The sequence below is a fragment of the Geotrypetes seraphini genome, chromosome 8 (genome assembly GCF_902459505.1).
Source record: "Geotrypetes seraphini chromosome 8, aGeoSer1.1, whole genome shotgun sequence".
NCBI lineage: Eukaryota > Metazoa > Chordata > Amphibia > Gymnophiona > Dermophiidae > Geotrypetes > Geotrypetes seraphini.
This window is the reverse complement of record NC_047091.1, coordinates 88730706-88754847: the sequence shown is the minus strand read 5'-3', so window position 1 is coordinate 88754847 and position 24142 is coordinate 88730706. Positions and strand designations below refer to the sequence as shown.

Below are 24142 nucleotides of genomic sequence, written 5' to 3'. Positions count from 1 at the left end.
CAGGAAGAGATGCTGATGGACGGGGGTGGGGTGGGTGGGTGGTGGTGGAAATGAAGGGAGACCTACTGCTGGACAGAGGGAGCAGGAAGAGGTGATGATGGACAGGGGGGAGGTAAAACAAAGGGAGAAGGGCTGCTGCTGGATAAGGGGAGCAGTGAAGGGGTGGTGGTGGACACAGGGGAGGTAAAAAGAAGGGAGAATGGACAGGAAAAAGTGGCTAAGGAGACAGAGAGAGAAAGAAATAAAGACAGACACACACATATATTCTAGCACCCAAGGGAGGAAAATGCTGCACAGGGAAGTAGGGAGGGGGGAAATGCTTATGCACAAGGAAATGGAGGAGGAGGGAATGCTGATATGGCTACTGTACAGGAAAGTAGACAAGGGGAGATAAATGCTGCATAGGGGGCAGAAAGAGAGACAAATAGAAAGAAAGACAAATAATAGGAGGGAGGGAGACAGAAAGAAAAGAAGAAAGACACAAGGGCAGGGAGTGAGACAGAAAGACAGACATACATATATTCTAGCACCCGTTAATGTAACGGGCTTAAAGACTAGTATCATATATTCATCTTTGTATTATGCGTGAGTTCACCTTTTCATGTTTTAAGTGGGTAGTAGTCTTCTGTTTCCTCCATGTTGCTATTCCCCCTAATTGTTTCTTTATTTGTTAAAGTGTTCTGTGCTTTGTGTCCTCTCTGCCTCCAAATACTCCTGAAGTCCCCATCGTTTCCTGCTGCCACAAGGTACAAGTCTCACAGTACAAACCATGGAATCTGCACAACTCATACTGTGAGACTGGCTCTACAGTAGCAGCAAATAATGTGTGTTGAGTCTGGTTGAGGGCTTAAAGAAGAGGATAGGCAGAGAGGGCAAATAGTAGTCAGACTGTTAGAACTAACTATGGGGCCAATCAAACTCAACAGAAAATGTCTTTGAGATTGGGGTGGTGGCACTGGCCATAATACCAATGGCAAGGAACCATATTTATCATATTCATAATCTTGAGTTTTTGTGGAAAGAGGTGGGATTGACATAGAACTAGATGACACAAGTAGGAAATAAAAGCAAACTTGGAATAACACAGATATAACGAAATAAAATATACCCCCATTTAAAAAACCTCTATCTCTGCCTCCCAATACACCTGCACACTGGTTCCACTATTCCAGTTCTCTAATGGTCATAGGAAACACCAAGGATGTATCTCTAGCGGCTTCTGCCCAGGAGGGAAGGGAGAGGACAGTTTATTGTTGGTGATTTGATTATTAAGTATATAGAAAGATGGGTGGCAGGAAGAACATAAGAGCATAAGAATTGCCGGATCACCTGGTCTCTTGCCTACCTGGTGCAAAGTTGGCAGACCTCATGTGTTACCTACATAGTAAATGACGGTAGAGAAAGACATGAGCGGTCCATCCAGTCTGCCCAAAAGTCTTTAAATTGTCTTTTTAATTCATGATTAAATTATCTTTCTTTGGCATTTTTGGGACATAGACTGTAGAAATCCATCTGGAACTGTCTTTAAGTTCCAACTACCAGAATTGCCGTTGAAGCCCACTCCAGCCTATCCAAACCATCTTGTCACTTGCCGGGCATTGTTCTGATAGTCCAAATTAATGGAGTTTCCATCAAAGTCCTCTCCAACCCATCCTAAAATGAATTGTCATATATGGGACATCTATCTGAAAACTATTGATAATCAGTTAGCTGCCTCAAATTTGCAAGTTGCAATATCCAAACCACAACTGAGTAGTAGCACTTGTATGAAAAGCATAAAGCTATAAGAATAAAGTAATCTAGAAATAACTCATGGCAAATCATCTTGACTGGCTACACATACATATAGAACATTTAGAAAACTGCTGTTTACGTGTAGTGATCTACATGCTCGGAGGCCCTCTAGATGCAGCCCCAATTTGGGGAAGAAGAGATGAGGTTTGTGTGGGGCTGGGGCAAAATGGGGCAGAGCCAGGTGTCCTCTTTTTTAATGAGGAAATCTGATAACCCTACCCAGGTACAATGCTCTCTTCCTCTCTCTAGCTCCAGGTCCAATGTTCTCTCTCTTCCCCCTGGTCCAACTCTGTTTCCCATCCCCCTCAACATCTCTCCTTCCCTATACCCCACTGTGGCTCTATGCCCATCCCCCATCGTGGCTGGATAACCCCTTCCCTGCACTCAGTTTACCCTTAAAACCAGGTCTTCAGTCATAACCACAAATCATGGAGCGTATGCACTTGAATAACCAGATTGGTCAATTAGGTCTTCACTATACAATAAGGTCATGATGTCATACATACACATCATTTAAACAGCTTTGATATGATTAGTGTTGTGCAAACCAACTGGCTTTAATTATCCTTAAATCTTAGTCTTCCTGGCCTCCATTCATCTACATTTCAAGCAAGGCGCCAATCTAGGCACCTAAATAGGTACCTACTAAGTAGGTAGGCACTCACTTAGGCACCTACTTAGGAGCCTATGTAGGCACCCGAGTGGGTGCCCACATAGACTTCTAAGTAGGTGTCTACCTAGGAGCCTAGATTAGGCAAAGGACCCTTGCAAGATTGTGTTTTCCTAGAGTCAATACGGTCTGTATATAGTAAATTCTTGTGTTCACAGATTCAAAGGTGAGTAAGTGTGGAAACGTACAAGGGCATCAAGACCAAACATACACGCGTGTGGAAAGGCGAGTGCAATTGCATGAGCCCTAGGCGATGCTTCGAAAAGCCTAGCGTGAGCCGGGCATCTCCATCTCTCCCCCCCCCCCCCCCGGTCCGGTGTCTGGTCTTCTCTTTGATTCCCCCATTCCACCGCCCTCCCGTAGTCTGATGTTTCTCTCTAGCAAACCCCACCACACCCCGCTCAGCATCTCCGTCACTCCCAAGCGCTCCTCCTCGTTCACGACCGGACATCTCTCCGTCTCAACGCCACGACCCCCCCTCCCTTCCCCAATCCTCCCGCCGCCCTTCAACTTCTGTCGCGGCGTGCCGCGCCGCCCCCTTTCCCCTGTGATGCAACTTCCTGCTTCCGGCGGGGCGGGACTGGACGAGGCAGAGGCGTAGCTCGGGGCCGCTGAAAGCTACCTGTATGAATCGCTGCTGGCGATAAGTTTGAAGGTAAGGCTGGGAGGGGCTGAGAATGAGGAAGCGATGCCGGATGGGGTGGGTTGAGAGCTAGGGAAAGCTACTGGACCGGCGAGAAGGAAATGGTTGACGGGGGGAGAGAGAAAAAAAAGAGAGAGATAGATGCTGGACGGGGAAGGGGGGAGCTGATTGGTTGAGAGAGAGAGAAATACCGTTCCCCGGGGGGGGGGGGGGGGTTGTTTTGAAAGAGCGATGCCGGACCGGGCGAAGGGTGCATCGGCTCCTTGAATGCTTGCGGAAAAGGGGGACAGCCAAATGCGTGAAACACAAGCCTAGGGGACGACTTGTTATCTCTACTTACTGGTCCTCCTTTAACCTGAACCCATGTTTTGCCGTCTCTCCTCACCCCTAGATTCACTTTCCTTCTTCATTGTCCACCCCTGTTCTCCATTTCTTTTACCCCTTTCCTATCCTTGAACCTCCCATTCCATCTTCTCTCTCCTCCATCCTTCTATCTTGCAGCCGTCACCCATCTTTGAACTCCTTTTCAGCCTCTGAACACAATCATGCTATGTATTCTCTCTCATCAATGTCTCTAAACACACTCATTTATCGCCTCTTCTCTTGTCCCTGAACCCATCTTCACTCCTAACCCCTCGTTAGCTTAAATGGTTGGAGCGGCAGGCTGAGAATTAGGGAAGCCTGGTTCAAATTCCACTGCAGCTCCTTGTCATCTTGGGCAAGTTATTTCCTCGAATGCTCAAGGTTTCCAGCTGCACAGGTTCTCTATTCTTTAGGGTCATTTTCACAGCTTTAAGATGGGTATTCATGCTGACATCCACACCTGTGATTGTTCCATGGACCTGTGTTCCATTCTTCATCTCAACAGTCAGTCTCATGACTCAATTTCATTAGAAATCTGACAAGCTTCATGCTGGCTGTGGATAAAGGGGAGATAAAGTCGTGTAGGTCCTCATTTTATAAGCCCTGCTTGCATTTGATACATGCATAAACATTTATGTTACAAAAAGGTCTGAATTTCCATTGTATAAAGCCAGGAAATGCACCTATCAATCCCAATGACAAGGGGATGCAGTCTGGGTATGTTTTGGGTGGGATAAGGGCATGAGAAGTTCATAGACATTTATACTCCATTTCAGAAGGGGGCTAAATGTCTCTATTCTAAAAGATTGACATTGAAACATAGAAATATAGAAACATGATGGCAGATAAAGGTCAAATGGCCCATCTAGTCTGCCCATCTGCAGCATCCATTATCTCCTCTCCATGTGCCTATCCCATGCTTTCTTGAATTCAGACACAGTCTTTGTCTCCACCACATCTACTGGGAGACTATTCCATGAATCTACCACATTTTTCTGTTAAAAAAAAAAGTACAGTACTGTATTTCTTTATATTATTCCTAAGCCTATCAGCTCTTAACTTCATCCTATGTCCACTCATTCCAGAGCTTCCTTTCAAATGAAAGAGACTCACCTCATGTTAATTTATGTGATGTAGGTATTTACACATCTCTATCATATCTCTCATCTCCTTCTTTTCCTCCAAAGTATACATATTAAGATCTTTAAGTCTGTCTCCATATGCCTCATAATGAAGACCACCAACCATTTTAGTAGCCTTCCTCTGAACCGACTCTATTCTGTTTATATATTTTTGAAGGTACAGTCTCCAGAATTATACACTATTATAAATGAGGTCTCTCTAGAGTCTTATACAGGGGCTTCAATACCTCCTTTTTCCTACTGGTCATATGTCTCCCTATGCATCCTTCTAGCTTTTGTCATCACCTTTTCAACCTGTTTGGCCACCAAAGATCATCACATATAATCACACCCAAGTCCCGCTCTTCTGTTGTGCATATAAGATTTTCACCCCCCCCCCAAACTGCACCATTCCTTTGGATTTTTGCAGCCCAAACACATTACATTTTAGCTGCCAAATTTCAGACCATTCTTTAAGCTTCGCTAGATCTTTCTTCATGTTATTCACTCCATCTGGGGTGTCTGTTGCAGATTTTAGTATTACCGCAAAGAGGCAAATCTTACCTGACAGCCCTTCAGCAATATTGCTTATAAAAATGTTAAAAAGAACAGGCACAAGAACAGAACCTTGAGGCACCCTTTCCTCAGAGGGATCTCTGCCCTCTGTCGTCTTCCACTCAATCAGTTCCTGACCCAGCCTATCACTTTGGGATCCATCCCGAGGGCACTCAGTTTATTTATTAGATGTCTGTGTGGAACACTCAAAGGCTTTGCTAAAATCTAAATACACCACATCTAGTGCTCTCCCTCTATCCAAATCTCTGATCACCCAGTCAAAGAAATTGATCAGATTTGTCTGACAAGACCTACCTCTAGTGAATCCATGTTGCCTCTGGTCCTGTAATCCATTGGATTCCAGAAACTTCACCATTCTCTGTTTTAAAAGCATTTCCATTAATTTGCTTACCACAGATTTACTGGCCAGTAATTTCCTATTTATTCCTCATCGAATCATTATGCCCCTCTTTTACTAAGCAGTGGTAGAGGTTTCTACCATGGCCTGGGGCGTTAAATGCTCCGACACTCATAGGAATTCTTTGAGTGTCAGAGCAGCATTGGAACATTTAGCTTTCTGGGCCGAGCTGTGGTAGAAACTTCTACCATGGTTTAATAAAGGAGGGGGGGATATGTATGGTTATGTCTTTAGCTTTGTGATCCTCACTGAGAGGAGAATTTATCTACAGTAGATAGTTCACATTTAAAACTGAGCTACAGCATCAGATTTCAAAATTATATTTTTATTTTAATTGCTTTATTGATGTGGTAAGCTATACTATACAAGCTTTGCAATTTTGCGTTTAACTAATTATTTGTGAATGGATAACAAAAGTAAAAAACTAGATCAACTTGTCCAGAATTACAATATTAGACAGTAAAAACTTGTACTACAGTAATTAAGTTCAAATAAATTCAGTCATTTTGAAAACAAGAAAGCTTTTAAAGTTTTCTAAGTTGAAGATAATAAGATGTCTGTGATTTTCCACTTTTTGTGACTGTCCCTTTAGCTGTTCATTTGCTAATGTGCTTGGTTTTCTGCACCAGAGCTGAGAGGATTGGGCTTCAATCCTTTGGTTATAGGAGAGTTATTTGCAGATTTTGGGGAATGCAGTTTAATACTGTTCAGAGCTGAAATTATTAACTTGACAGACCAAGAGGGAAAGCAATCTGTAAAGAGGAGGGGTGGTGGAAATTCCTGCCTCGTTGTGGCTGCAGCATTTGCCAGGTTATTTCAGGGAAAGCTACACAGAGAATTTTGGCTGGTTTGATCTTTGTGGGAGAGGAGAGCTGCTGCTGTGGAAAACGTATCTGTAGAAACGAAGAAAACTTTATGGCACTAAAGTTGATCCAGACCTGAAATTTGGCTTTCCATCTTGTCACTCACTACATGGCATTTTTCTCCAGTTTGCAGGCTGCAGCTGCTGTGGCAGTGTGTGGTACATTTTTAAGTTCTCTCTCTTATAGGGGTGCAATGGTTCCTCAGGACCTTTGGCAAAGTGCTGGGCTCTGTGTTTAATTCCTTTTTTCCTTATTTGGATACACAACTGTTTGGGATATCTGACTCATTCTAGGGAAAGGCTGTAACAATAGCATCAACTTATAGACTCCAGTGTTTTAAAATTAATGTACGTCTGATGATAGGCTGCCTGTCAGATACTCTTGTGTAGCCTATGTTTAGAAATACCACTGCTAGAAAGTTTGGCTATTTAATTATAAACATTATTTCTCAGCTTCAGATGCTCCATATGTCCTCCTTTTCCCCAGAAATCTCAACTCGATCCTTGAGCACATTTGGGTTTTCAGTTCTCTGCAATGAATTTGCATGAGATCTTTATTTTTTATTTTACGTATTTAAAATGTTTTCAATCTGCCTATCGGCCATCTAGGTGGAGTACAAAAGCACATACACAAAATCAGTAAAGCAGTTAAAATAATATAAAACAATTACAAATTAAAACATAAATAAAATTATTATAGAATAAAGCATCTTAAAAAGACATTGCAGATTCTGACTTCAACATAAACAAAGGTGCGCTAGCGTTTTTAGTGCGCTAGCCGAAAAACTACCGCCTGCTCAAGAGGAGGCGGTAGCGGTTAGCGCACGTTAAGGCCCTAACGCACCTTTGTAAAAGGAGTCCAATATGTAAACTCACAAATCACATGTACCATAAAATAAGTTCATCTTCTAGCCCAGTGTTCTTCAACCACCGGTCCATGGACCGGTGCCGGTCCGCATTTGTTTCTTTTTCTTTGGGGTTGTACTGCATGCAGAGTCTTCCATCTTAGGGTTTTGTTTGTATATATTAGTACTTTTAGTTTTTGGTCCCATCTTTGCAAAGAGGTTATCTGTTTTCTGGTAGGATTTAATGTTGAGAAGCATACGTTGCGCTTTGTGTAATTTACGATCAAACAAGTTTTTTTATTGATGCAAAAAACAAATGGCAAGTTTAGGAATATAGTTTTGTGTAGTTTAATTTTGTGGTTAACCATTATGTGTTAAAAAGATTATATTGTGTGTGTATATATGAAAAATGAATGGAAAAAATTGTGTTATAATTAGTACTATTAGGGGGCGGGGTCTGGGGTGGAGATGGACGGGGTCTGGCCCACGAAACTTGGCCAGGTGTTCTTCAACCGCCGGTCGGCGGACCGGTGCCGGTCCACAAAATAATTCTTTTATTTCCACTGGTCCATAGGTGTAAAAAGGTTGAAGAACACTGTTCTAGCCTATTATCCTGCTTCAAATTTAGATAACAATTACCTGTAATAACATTCCATACAACTGTACTTATCCCAGGGCAGTCGGTGGTATTGCCCATTTCTATCTCAATAGCAGACTATAGACCAGGGGTGTCCAACCTTTTGGCTTCTCTGGGTCGCATTGGCCGAAAAAAATGTTTCTAGGGCCACACAAATGCGTAAACGCTGCAGCAAGACAGAGGAAGCCGGCAAGACGGTAAACACCCGGGGGCAGCAGAGGAAAACACTGCATCGCCCTCAACTGGGACCGCTCAAAATACTTCACAGGGCCGCAGGTTGGACACCCCTGCTACAGACCTTTCCTCCAGAAACTTGTTCAAACATTTTTTTTAAACCCAGATACACTAACCACTGTTGCCACACCCTGTGGCAATGAGTTCCAGAGCTTAACCATTCTTTGAGTGAAAAAAATATTTCCATGTAATTTTGAATGTTCCCTAGTCTTTGTACTTTTTGAAAGCGTAAAAAATGGATTCACTTTAACAAAGAGGTGCTGAAAAGTTCTCAGCCCCACCAAGAAAGGAATGACGTAGAGCCATGAAACTTACATGCTATTCCACATATTCACCCTTAAGTTCTACACACTTGGCACACTCTGATGTCTGGTCACCTGAAATAATGCTCTGCTGCTGCAATCACTTCCAAAATCACTCAAAAATTGTTGCCCTTTCAAACTGTTTTTAAGGTTTGGAATCAAAAAATAGTTGGAGCAAGATCTGGTGAGTAGGGTGGATGGTCTATGCACTGAAACCCCAACTGTATCAAAACATCCATTGTTTTGTCATCTTTGTGAGCAGGTGTATTGTCTTGCAAAAAGAGAATTCCTCTTTTCTTTTCAGTGCCTCCTTTAATCAGCACAGCAAGTTACAGTAATATTCTGCATTAACTGTTTGGCCCAAAACACTGTGGCTATGACCTTTCCTGCTGACATTTGGGTCTTGAATTTCCTTGGCCTTTGAGAACCTGAGTGACGTCATTGCATGAATTATGTTTAGTCTCAGGATCATAGTGGTGCTACCATGTTTCAACAGTAACTAGTTGTTCCAAAAAGTTGGCACCAGCTTGCTGGAAATGCTGCAAAATCAACTTGGAAGTGTCCACTCAATGTGGTTTCTCAGCAGCATTAAAACATTTGGGCACCCACTTGGCTGATGACTTCTGCATACCTAGCTGCTTGTAGTATCTCAGCAATTGTTTTAGCCGATATTTGCCATCTGCCAAAATCAGGTCATGGACATGGTCAACAATTTCAGGAGTTGATACAGTTTGAGGTCTCCCATACCTTGCTGCATCTTCAGTCTTGAAATCTCCATGCTGAAAATTTGCACACAACTTCTTCACTAAGGGGTATGATTGGTATTTGTCACTCAGTGCTTGCATCATACCTTCATGGATTTCCTTTGGAGTATTCTTCAGCAGGAATAGGAACTTTGTGACGGCTCGGAGTTCCAGACTTGAAAATTCCACACTTTTCGTTGACATGGTTCAATCAATGGTCTGAAATAATGTCAAAACATAGCATTATGATTCTGCAAATTGGCACTTTGCAAAATAAAATAGCACTCTTTTCAGCTACAGTGGCAAAATAACACTCAGAATTTAGGAAGTTGGATGGGCTAAGAATTTTTCATGTTGTACACCACTCAGGATTCTGTAGACCTCATTCATATTCCCCCTCAGCTGTCTCTTTTCCAAGCTGAAGAGCCATAACCTCTTTAGCCTTTCTTCATATAGAGGATTCCCATCCCCTTTATAATTTTGTCTGCTCTTCTTTGAATCTTTTTTAATTCTACTATATCTTTATTTTGAGATAAGGCGTCCAGAACTGAATGTAATACTCAAGATGAGATTGCACCATGGAATGATACAGATGCATTATAATATTCTCAAACTTATTTCTAGTGCAAAGGGTACAGTAGTTGTGACAAGTAGGTTTCTTCCCTTCACCTGAAGGATTCCAGAAGGCATCATCTACATTTTTCAACTCTGCCTCCTTATGTCACTGGGCAGTGCCTCAGCTCCTCAGTTTTTCCTTCTGAAGTGAGTTGAGAAGGTGTCTTTTCATCTGCTCTGAATCTGATGTATTATTTTTGGTTTTTTAATCCAACTTTTGAGGTTTCCTGGTGCTACAGAGGGTCCCAGGATTTCTGGGACAGCTCTACCTGGGAGAAGATACAGTCTCTGGATCAGAGGGCGGTAGCTGAGGGGACAACCCTTTTGTAGGGCACCTACCTATCCATCCTGCATTAATTCATAGGATAGCTCGGGATGTGTTCCTCCGGGAGCTCTGCTTGCCTCTGATTTATCAGGCACTTGAGCGCAAGCTGAGTGACTGTAGAGGGTGCCGGCTGCATTCCTCCATCTGAAGACATGTGAGAAGCTAGTGGGGTTGAGGGTTTCAGGCTGTCAGAGCTGGGTCAGACCAGTGGTTAATCGTGCCCAGCAGTCCGCTCACGCGGCAACCCCCAGGTCAAAGACTAGTGCTCTAAATGAGTCCAGCCTCACCTGCGTACAGTCCAGTTTAGCAGGAACTTATCCAACTTTGTCTTGAATCCCTGGAGGGTAGGATAGGGCAAAAGGGAGGGGTGAGTGAAAAAGCTACAAAATAAACCCACCAGGATGTTTTGAAAAACAAAACAAAACGCTCAATTAGGCAGGAAAATCAAATTGAATTGAAAAATTGATTCAATAGGCTGAATCGAATTGAAATTTTTTTCCCTGAATTGGGCAGCACTAGTGTGCAGAGGCTTTTGCTTGAAGGTAAAATATGGTCTTTCATTATTTAAATTATTATATGTTTCAAGTTTATTAATATGTTTGATGAATCGCTTATTAAAATTACTAAGCGATGAACAAAATTAAAAATAGAGTATAATACAAAGAAACTAACATAATGACAATATTCTTTCATAAAATACAAACATGAGTCGGGAGGGAAAGTGAAAAAGTTACAATTTTCATTTTGGTAGAAAAATGGAAAAAACAAGAGGGTGGGGGGTGGTTAAACTGTAGCACATTTTGAAACCTTACTTAAGAAGTTTAAATATTAAAAGCATCTTTAAAAAGATAAGATTTTAAAGATTTTTTGAACATTGTGACATCTTTTTCGTTTCTAATATATTGTGGCAGAGAGTTCCACCATTGAGGGCCCATCACAGAGAACATGTCCGATCTTCTTATTCCTTTAATTTTCAAAGAAGGAACAGAGAGGAGATTTTGGCTAGATGAACGAAGTGGGCGTTGAGTACTGTGTGGTATTAACAATCTTGATATAAATTGGGGTTCGTTGAATGCTAGAGTTTTAAATATAAGCAACATTATTTTAAAAATGATCCTTTGGCCAATTGGAAGCCAATGGACATCTATCAACAACGGTGAGACATGGTCATATTTCCTAGCATTGTATATTAATTTGATTGCGGTGTTTTGTATTAACTGAAGTCTCCTTTTTTCTGACTTGAATAGTATTTGGGTGGTTCTAAAGAATTTTCAGACTCTCGTTGGGTATGATTAAGATACAGCATTTTAATCAAACTTGAAGCTAGATTTTGTGAGAAAGGAACCTGCAGTGATTGTTTTCAAGCACAAGTACTGGTCAAGCTTATAGTGTTAGTAAGGAAATATTACAGTGATATATTAGAAAATAGTTTACGAAATGTATTGTTCTTGATTGTAATTTTTCAAAGCATATAGGCCTTTCTTTCAGTAACATCAATATGTTTTTTTATTTTGAATTGTGAATTAGGCTTGCATAAATTCTACAGTGTAGACCAGTGTCTGGACCCCTTTGCCTCTATTTTAGTAAGAATCTATATCAAACTTGCCCTTTAACTAAATACAAAATAGGAAACATCTTAGTATTACTTTCTTTTGATATTTGTGCACTGTTTGAGTAAGCATAAAAAGCTGGTAATCCATGATTTTTCTTTTTGTAGTTAAACATCCTGTCTCAAAGGATATTTTAACTAAATCTGCATTGACTTGGGAACTTAAATGTGTCAGACTTATTAAGAAGTCCTTGTTAAAATGTCTCTCCCAGTTGTCAGCCTGTGCTTGTAGTTCTGGGACTGGAGGGTAATAATCTCTGGTGGGTTTAGCAGAGAGCTGCTAACTGCAAGCTCGGACAATCCCCAGTGGCCTCATTGGTTCACAAATAGTTTTCAGTTTCAGCTGAAACTAGGCAATACGTTTTAGCTGTAATTTGGTTTCTGCCAAAAATGGACAGACATTTTTTTGTAACACTTCTGGCCAAAAATATGGGAGTGGGGGGAACAGTTTTGGTCATCCTCTATCATATGGGCAAAGTTAGAGGTGAGAGAATAGTCATGAAGAGTTCATTTTGAAATCCTATATACCCCAAACAGGAGCACAAACCGGCGTGGAGTGACAGGTACAACTCGGCAGATTTGATGGACCATATTGATCTTTATCTGCTGTCATTACTATGTTGTTATACGAGGGTCATTTAATAAATAATGCACACTTTTTTAATTTACATGTTTTTTTTTTAAAGTATTTCTTTACAATCCTTCAATAAGTCTCCCTGCTTTGCAATGACTCAGTCCCAACATCCAGAAAGCTTCATTATTCCATCCAAGACATCATTTTGTTCAGTTGCCGAATGGCTCAGGTACCGGCGGAAGAAAGCTCTTCCAGAGATGCAAAATGATGTCCACGCATAGGTTGTTTCAACTGTGGAAAAAGGTCGAAGTCTGGTGGACTCGTGTCTGGACTGTAGGGAGCATGAGGTAATACCTCCCAGCCGTATTCGTGCAGTTTTTCAATGACGAGTGGAGAGCTTTATCTTCCCCACGACCAAAATAATTTTGACAAGCTCAATCAAAAGTCAAACAAATGATAATTTTTGCTTATGATCATGAAGGCATCATCATCACAGACAAAGTTCCATGTGGAAGAAGTGTCACAGCAGTGTATTATCATGATTTTTTTTTTTGCAAAAAAATGCGCAGAAAAATGCACAAAACCCGACCTCAGTTGTTCTTGGCTGAGCCACTCATTCTTCACGACAGTGCTCGCCTGCACATAGGGAATGTCATTGAAAAACTACACGAATATGGTTGGGAGGTATTACCTCATGCTCCCTACATTCCAGACATGAGACCACCAGACTTTGACGTTTTTTCCAAAGTTGAAACAATCTATGCATGGACATCATTTTGCATCTCTGAAAGAGCTTTCTTCCGCTGGTACCCGAGCCATTCAGCAACTGAACTAAAACGGTGTCTTGGATGGAATAATGAAGCTTCCCGGACGTTGGAACTCGGTCATTGCAAAGCAGGGGGACTATATTGAAGGTTTGTAAAGAAATACTTGAAAAAAAAATAAAACATGTAAATTTAAAAAAAATAGTGTGCATTATTTATGAAATGACCCTCGTATTTAAGCGTACTTTACATCTGGAATATAGAAGGTGCAAAGTGGAAACAAAGTTTTCTTATTTTCTTGGGGAATGTTTTCTTTGAAAGTCTGCTTGTCAGCCCACAGGTGCTAATTCTTTGCAGTCCTAAATGCACTACAAGCAGATTCAGAATTCTTCTCCTTAGGATGATTTAGAACAAGGGTGTCAAAGTCCCTCCTCGAGGGCCGCAATCCAGTCGGGTTTTCAGGATTTCCCCAATGAATATGCATGAAATCTATTAGCATACAATGAAAGCAGTGCATGCAAATAGATCTCATGCATATTTATTGGGGAAATCCTGAAAATCTGACTGGATTGCGGCCCTCTTGATAGGGATGAGTTTGAACTGTTTGGACGAAGTTTCTAACAACCATTGACTTGATTTCTTGTAAAAACCAGACATTAAAAAAACCCCAAACATAAGAAATGAGTGGACGCTTAACTCCGTTAGTTTTTTCTTAACCCCAGTGCACTAATACTAGCATTTGGAGAAATTTGTCCAATCAAAAAGCAAATTTGCTTAAATTGGGGAAAGGGAGAAAGCTCTGGGTGAACCAGAAAGAAAGATCAAATAGCTTAGGAGTGTGAGAAGGCATCCTGCTTGTTGAGTGCTGGCTGGGAAGAAGCTAAGGAAAAGAACATTTAAAAAGATTCCATAGCTTCCAGTGCTGGCAGGGAGATGTCTTTGGTTTTCTTTGTGTGGTTTTTCTCTCATGTGGAAGGCATGTTATGGGAGAGGCTCTGTGTGAAGAATTCCAGCTGTAATCATTAAACAGCTTTTACATTTCATGGTGATGTCTGCTGTACTTTGCAGATTTGATCTGAGTGTTTATATTGGGACTGTTATTTCCTAATGCATTTTGCCCAATTCTATAGGGCCGCCGACAAAATCGGCACAGACTAGTGCCGCACTAAGCATGATTCTGTAAAAGGTGTACTGTATAGAATCACACTTAGCGCCACTTAAGCAATGTTAAGCATCGTTAGGTATTCTAACTTTAGATGGATCATGTCATTGAGCCGGACACCAACTCATGGCAACATTCACAGTGAGGCATCCACGGCGGAGTACAGGAATGGTTTTCCTTTGCCTTCTTCTGCGCAGTGTGCAGCTCTACTATGTCGCTGCTGCCCAACATAGGGCCCCTCAGCCTACAGCACCTGGTATTCCCAGGTGGTCTCCCATCCAGGTACTAGCCAGACCCGACCCTGCTTAGCTTCCGATAGTATGAGCAGGCCTACTCAGGGCGGTCAGGCGGTAGGCATATTCTAACTGGCTAAGCTTCACTGGCTCCCAGTAATCCTTAGAGTTCACTACAAATGCGCCTGCCTAACCTTCAAGTCTCTACACGGTATCCTTCCTCCCCTTTTTCCACTATCTTGGAACACCAGATCCAACACCACCAGATCTACTTAAAAATTCAAACTATCCTTCCCCTCTTTAAAGGGCATATCCCATGCAGGAAAATTAGGGACATCCCTCTTCTTCAGGATCACCGAACTCTGGAACAGCTTTACTATCCCGCTTCGGAGTCTGACCTCCCTCCAACTCTTCCGAAAACATTTAAAAACATGGCTTTTCTCTAAAATGTAACGACCTCTCCCTCTTCGATATACTAAGTCTCTCTAAACTTCTCTGTACCAAGTTCTTCTACTTTTCTTTGGAGTTCCTTTCTATATCAATTCCTGTAAACCGTGCCGAGCTCTACTTCTGTGGAGATGATGCGGTATACAAACTTAAGGTTTAGTTTAGTTTAGTTTATACCAATTTATGCCAGGGTTTTTTCTTCGCCTAAATACCTGTGCCTAATTCAAAAAGAAGCTACTACTATCCATTCAGTCGTGTCCGATCCTTGGATATTCTGTAGGCCAGTCCTCGCTGTGCTTCCATGTTTTCCACTGCTTTTTTCAATTGCAGATGTTCATTCTCATGTTGTTCTTGAGGGTATCCAACCAACAGGCCTTTGGTCTCCCCTGCTTCCTTTTACCTCTGACCATTCCGAGTAGCACCTTCTTTTCTAGTAAATTCACTCTCATCACATGTCCAAAATAGGTCAGTTTCTGTCTTGTAATCTTGCCTTTGTAAAGAGCCACAGGAGCCATGCCCAATACCCTTTGCCCCGTTACAACCATTACACTCACACAGTACCCAAGATATCATTCGTACACGCCAGACAAGCCCAATACGCATCTCGCACATCTGAGCTTAGGAATTATCCAATACCTTTTCTCTCTGAAAATATTTTCTTTCCAGAAGCACATCTCGCATACATACAAAGAGAGAAAATATCATATATAAAAAATACGCAAGCAAGCCAAACATAATCCTGTTTATGTACTACAAACTAGAACCGTACATTATGGAAAAAAGGTGAAAGTTACTTGCACAAGTAAAATAAAAACAAGACTTTTCTCTAACAATCCAAAAACTGTATAATGGCTGTCCCTAATTCACAGTATGCTGCCCTAGAGGGAGAGTAATTGAATAATCTGAAGCTTTAAGTGCAGACAGAAACTCTGGACTCGGAGAAGATAGTACTAACAGTTAGAATAGGCTAGAAAAGAGAGCAGTATATCACAGAGGAATGAGAGGGGAGAGAGATTCAGAAAGAGAATAATCTTCTAATACATACCAGAAGGCAGGCAAAATCACAATGTTGCTGAAAAGATACCTTTACCTAAGTGCACATTTCAAAAAACCAAATCGGGGAACTCACTAATAACTTCCCAAATTATATTTTCCCTTTTAGAATAGTCGAGACAGGTCAGAAATGCTATTAATGATAAATTTTTGCTTATATTTAACCTATTAGTGTAAATTTAATGTGAAGAGTATATCCTCAGTGTGACCATGAAAGCTAACGGAACAACGGCAAAAGCTGAAGTTCCAGGCGTAAACTGAGGTTGCGGGGTGGTAGACTTAGGAGTAATATTAGGAAATTCTTTTTCACGGAGAGGGTGGTGGATGCCCGGAATGCCCTCCTGAAGGAGGTAATGGAGAGGAAAACAGTGATGGAATTCAAGAAAGCTTGAGGACACAGAGGATCTCTGATTAGACTATGATTGGTATAAATGGAAGTACTAAGGCCAGTACCAGGCAGACTTGCCGTATATGGCAATTCGGTTTAGGATAGGCTCTTCCAAGCCTATCCTAAGGCTTCGGGAGCCCCAGCAATTTAGGACACGAGGATGATGCTGGACAGACTTTCACGGTCTGAATCCCGCAAAAGTTTGAGATGGTTTGGATAGGCTGGAGTGAGCTTTGACAGCAACTCCAGTAGTTGGAACCTAAGGACAGTACCGGGGGACTTCTAAGGTCTATGAACCAGAAATAACAAAAAAAGAGACACTTTAATCATGAAATTGTAATGCATGTAATTAAAGGGCACACTGGATGGACTGTTCAACTGCTGTTATTTACTATGGGCTAGATTCACTAACCCTCCGATCCGTGTGCGATTGGAGGCTGGCCGACCGATTCCCCAACCATCTGCATTCAAATGGGGGCGATCGGAGGCACGCCCCCAACCGATTGCACGGATTGCTGAGGCGCCCCGGGCCCCTCAATGAATATGAACCTCACTAATTAGGGTTCAAGTTACAATGTGGCATATGAGCCAACAGTATATCCATATGTATGATTGTTCTTTATCTGGACTTATATCATAGCTTTCTACTTATATGTAGCTTGTATTTTTGTCTTTCCTCAAAATAAATAAAGACTAGAAAACAGCATATATTTCGTTTTTTACTTATCATTTAATGCAGTGTCTCTAGCATGCCCCGATGGGACCTATTTCACCCACAAGGGCTTTTTCAAGGGTTCATAGAGGAGCTCTTTTCTCAGCGTCCTAAACTAAACTAAACCTTAGGTTTGTATAGAAACATAGAAACATAGAAAAAGACGGCAGAAAAGGGCTATAGCCCACCAAGTCTGCCCATTCCAATTATCCGCACCCCAGAGTTTACTCCCCTAGAGATCCCACGTGAATATCCCATTTCCTCTTAAAATCCGTCACGCTGCTGGCCTTAATCACCTGCGATGGGAGTCTATTCCAATGATCCACCACTCTCTCGGTGAAGAAGTACTTTCTGGAGTCGCTACGAAATTTCCCTCCCCTGATTTTCATCGGATGCCCTCTGGTGTTTGAGGGTCCCATGAGACTGAAGAGATCATCTTCCGACTCGATGCGTCCCGTGATGTACTTATACGTTTCAATCATGTCTCCCCGTTCTCTTCTTTCCTCAAGTGAGTACAGCCGCAACTTTTTTAGTCTTTCTTCATACGTGAGATCCTTGAGCCCCAAGACCATCCTTGTCGCCATTCGTTGAACCGACTCGATTCTTAGTATGTCTTTACGGTAGTGGGGTCTCCAGAACTGAACACAGTACTCCAAGTATACCGCATCTTCTCCACGATCGTAGAGCTCGGCACGGTTTACAGGACTAAGATAGAATGGAACTCCAAAGGATGGTTGTGGATTAAGAGTAAAGGAGGAATAGAGGGTTTAGGTACCAGAGAGGGGGAAGGTGTTACATTTTTGAGAAAAGCCAAGTTTTCAGATGTTTTCGGAAGAGTTGGAGGGAGCTCGAATTTCGGAGAGGGGATGTAAGGTTGTTCCAGAGCTCGGTGATTCTAAAGGGGAGGGATGTCTCTAGTTTTCCAGCATGGGATATACCTTTTATAGACGGGAAGGATAGTTTTAATTTTTGGGAGGATCTGGTGGAATTGGGATTAGAGGAGTTCCAAGATAGTGGAATAACGGGAGGAAGAATGCCATGAAGGATCTTGATTCTCGATTCTGGGGCTAGGACTGTTCTGTACATTCAGGTACTCAAGCATTTTTCCCTGTCTGTCCTGGTGGGCTCACACTCTATCTAATGCACCTGGGGCAGTGGGGGATTAAGTGACTTGCCCAGGGTCACAAGGAGCAGCACAGGATTTGAACCCACATCCTCAGGGTTCTGAGGCTGTAGCTCTAACCACTGTGCCACACACTCCCCACTTATGTCAGGTCTAATGGCTCTAGTGACTTGTGACCAGTGTTCCCGCTAAGCTGTGTTGGCCTGCGCTCGCGCACAAAATATTACATCGCAGCGCAAAGTTTCTCTTCACAGCGCACACACGCGTCGGTAAGGTAAGGGGACGCATTGGGGGGATTGCACTTCCCCACAATTGCCATGCTTCGGTTCCTCTTCTTCCTTCCTTCCTCCCCCCCCCCCCCCGCGGGACCCTGCGGCACCATCAACTCTTACTCCCTCTAATGTCGGCCCTGCAGCTCCAGACTTCCTCGCACCTTCTCCCCTCCCCCTTTGGATCGCTATTATTTTAAATGTTATAGCCGCGGAGCTGTATCCATCAGTGGAGATGTCTAACCTCGGCCTGCCCCGGAACTCTTACTGCAACAGTGACTTCCTGTTCCTGCCTAGACGGGCGTCTGCTGCAGTAAGAGTTCCGGGGCAGGCCGAGGTTAGACATCTCCACTGATGGATACAGCTCCGCGGCTATAACATTTAAAATAATAGCGATCCAAAGGGGGAGGGGAGAAGGTGCGAGGAAGTCTGGAGCTGCAGGGCCGACATTAGAGGGAGTAAGAGTTGATGGTGCCGCAGGGTCCCGCGGGGGGGGGGAGGAAGGAAGGAAGAAGAGGAACCGAAGCATGGCAATTGTGGGGAAGTGCAGAGCTGCAGGGAAGAGTGTTGCGGTACCCAGCTGGAGGGAGAAGGAAGATGAGGGAGGGAATTAAAGGAGATGCCAGGGCTTGGAGCGTAGGAGGAAGGTATGCCAGTCTAAGGGAAAAGGAAGGGGGAGATGTGAGAGCATGGAGGGGGAGCGAAAGATGGAAGAAAAGGAAAGGAGAGAGATGCCAGAGAATCAGGGAAGGGGAGATACCAGACTATGAGGAGAGGTGTGGGAGAGGGAAGGCGAGGAGAGAGATGCCAGACCAATGGGGTGAAAGGAGAGATGGAAGGGGGAGGCATACAGTTTCTGGAAGGGGCATAGAAGGAGAGAAGATGCCATATAGGGGAAGAGAGACGGCAGACAGTGGATGGAAGGAAGAGAGTTACAAGAAGATGAGGAAAGGAGAAACCACAGAAGACAAAGGTAGAAAAAAATTTCTATTTATTTATTGCTTTAGGAGACATGTGTCACTGTTTCTGTGAAGCATTGTATGCAGAGTCCAGCTTCTTGCTGGTTCAATTTAACCTTTGTCTATGTATTTTTATTTTATCCCCCCTTTTACAAAACTGTGAAGCGTTTTTAGCACCAGCCTTGGTGGTAGCAGCTCTGATGCTCAGAATTTTATGAGCATCAGAGCTGTTACCTCCGTAGCTAAAATCCACACTACAGTTTTGTAAAAGAGGGAGGGGTTAGTTTGTGATTACATATTCCTTACTAGGCGAAGGTGTTTTCTGTGTTCTGTGTGTTCGAAAGACATGGTTTTCTGTTAGGATTGACGGTGTAGGATTGATCTGTGCTGGTCTGGCTTGTTTAGTTTTACAATGGGTGTATTGATGTACTGCTCACTGCAATATGTAAGATGCTGCCTTTTCCTAGGTACTCATGTGTGACGTGTGGTTTGTTACTAAAAATCATGTTTTTCTTACAGATGGGGGGGGGTGCCAAAAAATGATGGGCCCCGGATGTTACATATGCTAGGTACGCCACTGTATGTAAAGATACCAGAAAGCTGGCGTAGCAAAAACTTCTAAGTTTTGAGTATTTAACCCTCCCACAATCTCACGGGCACTCGTTTCAAGTTTATTGAGATTTTGATTTAAACGCAATATCAAATATTTTCAATGCGTATAACAAAAATAAATTTGGGGAAATAAATAAAACCATTTGAACCAGTGTTCCCGCTAAGCTGCGCTGGCGTGCGCTGGCGCACAAAATATTACATCGCAGCGCACACGTTTCTCGTCACAGCGCACGATCGGAAGAGGCGTACGGCAGATGGCAGGGCGGCGAGAGGAGAATCGGGCGAGTTGGCTCATAACTTGCTGGCGCCCGATATTTTTGGCTCACGGTGAAAAAAGTTTGCTCACAACACCCGCCCGCTTAGAGGGAACACTGCTTGTGACTGCTGGTGTACCTTGCATTTCAGTAGGAAAGCACCTTAAAACAATTTTTAAAAAACACCCCACTAGTGAAATTTATAAATTTGAAGAATTTGTACTACTTTGTAAAAACTGCATAGTAAAGAAGCAGTGGTTCTCTCATTTAAATCATACTTCTCATTTCTCTGAGCTAGTTAAAGATAAATTCAATTTTGTTTTTTAGGATTTTAATTTAATTTTCTTATTGGTGATTTATCCACCTATAGTGCTTTTATATACAGCTTCATTCAACCTTAACACAATGCAATAATTATGATCAAATAATAAACCAACTAAGATTTATATTATCATCCATCCATCTTTCCCTCCCCATAATGAATTCCTCCTATCCCTTTAACTTGAAAATATTCATGTGTTTTGGTGTGAATGATATTTGAATCCTTCACCCTCTTCTCCTATAGTTGTAACTGATGGGTTCTTTCCTATCCATTTATTCCTCCCCAGCTTCCCCCTCTCAAGCTATTTAAAATTAAACTTATGGTTAGATATTAATGATTGTAAATAGGGTTGTAAATAGGGTTCTAAAATCATAAGGAATCTCTTTTTTTCCATTTGAGTGTAAATTTTGTTCCCTGCTGTTTCATCATCAAGAGTGTGTGTAACCTTTACAGTTACACCATAAGTGAAAAGAAGGGAAGGGGTCTGTATTCCCCCATTGTTGCACTTTACACTTCTTTCCTACAATACATGCTTTACTATCTACCCAAACCTTCTATCTAGTAATATTCCTTAGGGATGCAATTGAATAATCTGACCCATCAGATTCCCTACATACCAACTAATTTCCTGAATTTTTAGGCATGACCACACTGCATGAATGAACGTGCTTCCCCCCCCCTACACATATTTCATACAGAGATTACTCTGCACCCTAACAAATTTATGCAGCTAGGTCAGAGTGAAATAGGCTCTCTGAATAATCCAGAATTGACATTGTCTCAAAACTGAGCCCTGAACTAGCACAGATATCCATGCTATCAATTTGTCCAACACTATATTCCCTACCACCCTACCTAGATCTCTATTCTACTGTATTTATCTGGTATTTCTTCCCAGTCAATATTTATGTTCAGCTTTTTATAAAACTTTATGAAATTAGAGATCAATTGTAACTTCCTTAAAAAAAAGGTCTTGTAACATTTTACTTTGCTTATTATCAGTTGAAATATTATTTAAGATCCCTGAATAAAGCAGAATTCAAATTGGTCCCCTTGCCTTAAATTTGAAAGTCCCTTATTTTTTCATCTTTATACTCTAATAGTGTTAAGCTCCCCTTGGACCACCAAGAAAACAGCCCATCCTCTGTTCCTGGAAGAAAGATCTATATTGCCTCATATGGGGAGTTGGATCTGTATTTTTGTGGTATTTTGGCATTACAGCCTATGTAATTCTCTCCATGTGTCCCTTAAAAAAATCATATTCTATCTAAATTGCCCAAGCACTCCTCTCTTTGAATTATGTAATAAAAAAATTAAGTGCCAAGGATAAAGTTAAGCATTTTCATAGTCAATTGGTGTATAATGTTCTCTGGCAAAAATGCCTTAGTAAGCATGCTATATTTCTTTTTATTAGGCAATCTTAACCCACCTTGCTGCCAAGTCTTATAAAGTCTACAAAGTTTTATCCTTGGATTCTTAAATCCCCTTCCCTCCATCCCGCACAACAATATTTAGATATTTTACCCTCTAAAAGGAGAGTACAGTACTCCCCCGATATTCGCGGGGGTACTGTTCCAGGAACCCCCGTGAATTTTGAAAAACCGCAAATACGGTTTTTCATGGGGGAGACTGGAGAGGGCAGCGGGAATGCTGGCGAGTGCAGGAAATCACTCGCTATATGCTCCGACTGCCTCTTCCTGCACTAAGTTGGGCCTTACCAATCAGGAGCTGTGTGTCAAAGCAGCTCCTGATTGGTAAGGCCCAACTTAGTGCAGGAAGAGGCGGTCGGACCATACAGTGAGTGATTTCCTGCACTCTCCGGCGCTCTGGCTGCCCTCTACTGCCTCTCCTGCTGTCCTCTCCTTGTCGGTGGTTCGCAGTCAGAAAATACCATGAATGACCAGGACTGCCAACCGCGAACAACTGGGAGAACACTGTATTCCTTTTTGTGCATCACAAGGAGACCTCATTTAAATACTGATGAGCTCCTTTTGATGCATTCTTTTGAGCATCAGGAGGAGAGCTTCCATGCCAGTAAGACTGCTTTTACGAGTCTTAACCAGCACAGAAAGCTTTTGAGCATTGGGGCCACAGTTGGCTGAAATGTGCTTTAATTCCTGGAAATACCCACTTGAGATTGTTTACAATTGCCTCTGTGTGTTACTCAGGTGTCTATGGAGTTTGCTACTTTTGACAATCCAAAATAGTGAGTTTTTAAAAAAATATATCCTTGAAGTATTGTAGAATCAATATTAATATTAATTTTTAATGTTTAGTAGCTCCTCTGAACACGCAGGTCAATGTGGTTTACAAAATTAGTAGTATATGTAAGCTTGAAATCTTTTGATGACCTTCAGAGCTTTCTTGTATTCAGACTGCGGCCCTTTACATGAAAAAAAATGTTGGAAACCACTGGCCTATAATGTGCCAGATCTTAAGGCTGGCGCTCATCATGAGGCTGGACCACTTTACATTTTTTTCTGAAAGGACCAAAACAAACTACACTTCCCCCTCTGTATTCACGAACTCCGTATCTACGGATTCACTTATTTGCGGTTTTAAACAAACAAAACAAAAAAATCACTTTCATTTTTCGGGCTATTTTAAGCCCTGTAAGCCCTCCCTGAAGCCTTACCTGGTGTTCTAGCGGGTGTTCAGGCAGGAGCGATCTTCCCATGCTCCTGCCCCGTGCAGATCGCTCACAGGAAATGGCTCGAGAGACTACGGGAGCTCAAGGCAGCCATTTCCTGTGAGCGATCTGCACGGGGCAGGAGCATGGGAAGATCGCTCCTGCCTGAACACCTGCTAGACCACCAGGTAAGGCTTAAGGGGGGGGGGGGCTTTCAGAGCTTAAAATAAGCGGGGGTTAGGGGCAGAACCGGCCCTAATATTATTTGTGGTTTTTTCATATTCGCGGGCTGGCTCTGCCCCGAACCCCCGCGAATACGGAGGGGGAAGTGTATTCTAGGGAATGTTTAGTGGAATTCTACAACTGCAGCCCAGTGATCAAGAATGCCTTGTACAGACTAGTCCAGTCCGTTTCACAATACTAAGGAAGGGTATAATGAGCAACTCTTACTGACTAGATATGTCCTAGGAAAGGTATAAGGACAAAGGAGATTACATAAGAACATAAGAACATAAGCGTTGCCTCTGCCGGGTCAGACCAGGGGTCCATCGTGCCCGGCAGTCCGCTCCCGCGGCGGCCCCCCAGGTCCATGACCTGAAAGTGTTCCCTACCTAACTTAAAATACCCATACCCTGTTCACTCAATGTCCTGTCAGGTAAATCTCTATTTGTACCCTGTTATCCCTTTCGCTTCCAGGAAGTCATCCAGTCCCTTTTTGAACCCCAGAATTGTACTCTGTCCTATCACCTCTCCGGGAAGCGCGTTCCAGGTGTCCACCACCCTCTGAGTGAAGAAGAACTTCCTTGCATTCGTTATGAATCTGTCTCCTCTCAGTTTTTCTGAATGACCTCTTGTTTTAGTTGTCCCTGCTAGTCTAAAGAATCTGTCCCTCTCCACCTTCTCTA

The 24142-nt window shown here is 42.5% G+C and overlaps 1 protein-coding gene across 2 annotated transcripts in view; it reads left to right on the top strand.

Moving 5' to 3' along the window:
* The first annotated feature begins 3006 nt into the window (after positions 1-3006).
* MARCHF2 (membrane associated ring-CH-type finger 2) overlaps positions 3007-24142 on the top strand; it is an 85138-nt gene continuing 64002 nt past the window's right edge. For both annotated transcript variants that reach the window (XR_004540317.1, XM_033954405.1), the window contains exon 1: positions 3007-3119. The gene's annotated coding sequence lies outside the window, so the exon portion shown is untranslated. The remainder of the gene's footprint in view (positions 3120-24142) is intronic.